Consider the following 3,418-nt stretch of genomic DNA (forward strand, 5'->3'; position numbering starts at 1 on the left):
AGATTGGTTTGCATCAGACTGTTGTGATCATCTTGAGCTTAGATGAAAGACTCCTAATGACACTCATTGGTCTTGTGAAAATAATTTGTGGCCCTGGTTACCCCCTAGATGGATAGGGAGATGCACATTAGGATTTGCCTGGTTACAAGGCAACAGTGTCAAAAATATTTACAAACCTGCAAATTTACTCTGCCTACAACATCGATGGTCCAGAAGCATGTTTCATTGGTATGATCACTTGGCATCTATCTTTATCCCTTCTCTAGGGCTAGAAGAGGTCATAAAACACATTGAGGCCTTAACCAGCTATACTCAGCGGGCCTTAAATGATACTGCAACTGGTCTTTCTCTTTTAAACAAAAAAGTAAAATTAATGAGACAGGCCATCCTCCAAAATCAGATAGCACTAGATGTACTAACAGCAGCACAGAGGGATACTTGTGCAATTATAAAAAGTAAATGTTGTGTGTACATTCCTGATCCTTCTGCAAATATCTCAGTAGCTGTTCAAGATATTAAAAAACAGATCAATGATATTTCCGACTTTAAAGCCCCTTGGACCTTATCTTTATCATCCTTATGGGAAGCCATTACTAACTCTTCCTGGTGGAAACCTTTGTTGACTATATTCATAATCATCCTGTTGATACTATTACTAGGCCCATGCATACTTAATTGTTTCTTTGGTTTTGTCTCCTCTAGACTCAAAGCTATACGTCCACCCAAGAAAAAAATGCCTGTTATCTATCGAGGGCCTTTAGATAGAGCCTCTAAAGAGTACATCTGACTGCTGATCAATAACTATGACCCCTTTCAGCGTAAAAAAAAAACCAGAGCGGTCATCGCCCATGGTCCCCTCATGGCAGTTTGGGTTACTTCTTCAGAGGGGGGAATGTTGCAGGCAGCCTGAGTTAGATAGAAATATTGTAGGTAGTTAGACAAGGACAGGCCCTCGAAGGGGATGACAAAGACCAGACACCTTACTGGAGAGATGCTCCTGGTGTGAGCCAGACCTAAAGATCAAACAAATGCTGACCTCCCTAAAGTTGGCATCCAGGATTGCTCATTAGTCAGGAAGAATCATTGACTGAAGGCCACCAGATAAGGTCGCCCGCTTGCTACATGACTCGCTACCCCATTTGGTCCTAGGCCTAATAAATTTTACCTGGGCAATGGTGCTTGTAATCCCATTGGTTGACCATAGTTTTGTCCCACCCTGTATCTGCCTAAGCGGGACCCCTTTGTCTCTACCTTAGCCCCGCATGGTTTTGTCCTATAAAATAACCTGAAGGAGACAGCTTCCTGGGCAACCCGCTCAGGACCCCCTTCTGTCCCTCTCCAACAGAAGCTTTCCTTTCCAATAAAGTTTTACCTTCAGCCTCCATTTGTTCCTAAAATTCATTCTTCGGTTTTAGAGAACACGAACTCATTCAGGCCAGGTTGAGAATTTCACGTCCCTATATCAGAACCACATTCAAATATAGGGTCATTTTCCTCAACGACACAGGGGCCTTTTGTCCTTAAAACTTCCACTGTTAAACTTTCTTCATCCAAAATAATAGAACCATCTTCTGCCACTTTCACTCTCGACACCAGCAATGGGCCATCGTCCGTCCCCCCTTCTGCTGCGTCATTGTCTTCAGCATCAAGAGCACTCTGGGGGCTGGTGAGATGGATCAGTGGTCTAAAACACCTACTTAGAACAAGCTAAGCCAAGCAAAGCACAGGGACTGCGGTTCAATCCCCCAGCACCACATGCCAGCCAGCCCCGCCCCCTGGTGGGCTGAGCTGGCCACACACACGCTAAATAAATAAATAAATAAATAAGCACTCTGGCTGTCTTGTGTGCCTCTTGTCTGGACTGGAGTCAATGAGTTTTCAGTTTTCTTGTTCCAGTGAAGAAGACATTGGATTGTTATCTGGTAGATAATATATGAAATCTTTCATCATTTTTGAACCATCCGGTGGCAGCTGGTTTTCATTTATGGCATATTTGTTTTTCCAGTGTTTCTTCTCTTTTCTCAATTCTTTTTAACATTTCCCGTAGTTTCTGGGCTTTGTATATTCGCTATCTGTCTGAGCACGGTGGTTTCTCTTTTGTTGGAATGGGGCTTGGCTGGGAAACATCTTGATTAGCTGTAGATAAGGGAGGAGACCATGAAGGAGCACTGACAGTAGGTTTAACAGGACTAGAAGTACTTGACAGTTGCTGTCTCCCCTGGGAAACAGAAGAGGATGATGTACAGGATTCTTCAACATTATTTTCACCACCCATCTTTTCATCACTGCTCGTGGGAGCCTTTTCTTGGGGTTCCGCTCCCCCAAAATCCGCCGCAGGCACACCTGTGGGCTTCGCTGGCTTCCGAGCGGGCGCTGCGGCAGGTTCCGGTGGCCTGGCGGCCTCCTGCCCATGCTGCGGCTTGGCGACAGCGGAGCTCCGGGCGCCACCACCGGGCCTGACACTCGGCTTCACGCTAAGGCGCGCCCTGCGGAACGTGGTGGAGCCAGGGGGGCCGCTGCTACAGAGCGCCAGGACCTGCGCCCTTCCCACCCTCACACCACCAGCCCTGCGGGCAGCTACTGCAGCTTCGTGCCCCCACCACCACCTCCTCGTTCCCGCCACCGCCTCTTCTTCATGACCCTGCCACACTAGTAGCTAAGTTTCTCCCGGAGCCTTGCTCCCCCAAAGTGAATATTTTTAATTGATACACTCCACAGAGACAGCTACAATGGGGCAACTAAAGATCCTCATGAAAGACTCCCAGAACTGCTTCAAAAAGTGGCAAAAATGTTCGGGTAAGTGTGTTCAAAGTGAGGGAGAGCATTTTAAGGAGGATTATTTACTGGGTCAGAGCAGCTCTTGAAACTGTGGAAGGAGGATTGTGAAGGCTGAAGTGAAGAGTCAAGATGCAGAAAGCTGAGGTCAGGTGGAGCCCGTCACATCACAGGAGAAAGGGCTGCCTAACAACTGCGCGTTTCTTTATACAATCAGCACAAGGCTGATTTCAGCTGGAGCTCCTCTCCTGATGGAAGAAAGGGCTGCCCAACACTGCAGGATGTTTCCTCATACAATCAGCATAAGAAGCTGTTTACAGAGACTTTTAAGGGGAGGGTAAGATTCTGAACAGGAAGAGCATCTAATCTTCAACAAAACATCCTGCCTTGATGGTGAATACAGAGAACAAGTGCTCACAACAATTATTGGCAACTTGTCTTTTATTATAGTAAAATATTTTTATTTAAATACTCACTGTACTTTTATTACATGTTTAATAGGCAGAACAATAACACCTATTGTTAGATATCTACATGTACCAATAACACCTAAAAAATGGAGAAGGGAAATTTTCCTGGCCAAATAACCAATAACCTTCACATATGACCAGTGACCCATTGGTTTCTCAGCATCCACACATAA

The 3,418-nt window shown here is 45.7% G+C and overlaps 1 pseudogene; it reads right to left on the minus strand.

Annotated features, from left to right (window-relative positions):
- Positions 1 to 3,418, minus strand: part of LOC101577751 — a 63,087-nt pseudogene that overhangs the window by 9,695 nt on the left and 49,974 nt on the right.

This window comes from Octodon degus, unplaced genomic scaffold (assembly GCF_000260255.1).
Source record: "Octodon degus isolate 3935 unplaced genomic scaffold, OctDeg1.0 scaffold00003, whole genome shotgun sequence".
Taxonomy (NCBI): domain Eukaryota; kingdom Metazoa; phylum Chordata; class Mammalia; order Rodentia; family Octodontidae; genus Octodon; species Octodon degus.